This window comes from Typopeltis vanoorti, chromosome 14 (assembly GCF_054136105.1).
Source record: "Typopeltis vanoorti isolate ZY-2024b chromosome 14, IOZ_Tvanoo_1.0, whole genome shotgun sequence".
Classification (NCBI taxonomy): Eukaryota; Metazoa; Arthropoda; class Arachnida; order Uropygi; family Thelyphonidae; genus Typopeltis; species Typopeltis vanoorti.
In genome coordinates this window covers 90,174,497-90,175,140 of record NC_143562.1, presented here as the reverse complement: position 1 = coordinate 90,175,140, position 644 = coordinate 90,174,497, and positions in this window count along the sequence as shown.

Below are 644 nucleotides of genomic sequence, written 5' to 3'. Positions count from 1 at the left end.
AGAACTGCTAATTCAGTCTTGAAGAATAATCAATATTTGTACTTTTTGACGGTTGCAAGCCATAGTTATCAAGATTACTTCTATAAGAGATCCGATTCAAGCTATCATCTTCTAATATATGATAATTGACGAGCTAATGTATTTACTAATCTACAGGAGTTAAGTATTTTTGATCTTTTCTATTTGGAAATATGCTTGCAGATTTGCTCAAATATTTATAAGCGGACAACATTTTGAGCACTTAAAGGAATTATTAAAGCATATTTAGTATATTCGAGTAGCAAATTATCTGTCCTATTAATATATTTGACATTCTAATCACAGAAGAATTGCTGATGTGTGTGAATGAGTTGTTGCAGTTAATATTTATAGTACTTTTACAAATATTGTGCTCTAAACTTAAATACATGTTTCAGAAACACGTTACCAAATATCAGCGATCAATACAGAATGCATTAAATTCTCCGATGTTTTAATGACAAGTATTTGTTAAAATACCAATTATGGAAAATGGGAAACGTTTGTTTATAATAATTTATAAACAAATTTTCTCTTACTCTCCAAACCAACGAACATCTGATTGTGAATGACGGATGCTTTATTAATCTATAGGTGGCAGAGAAATTTTAGATATGGTGTGAGAA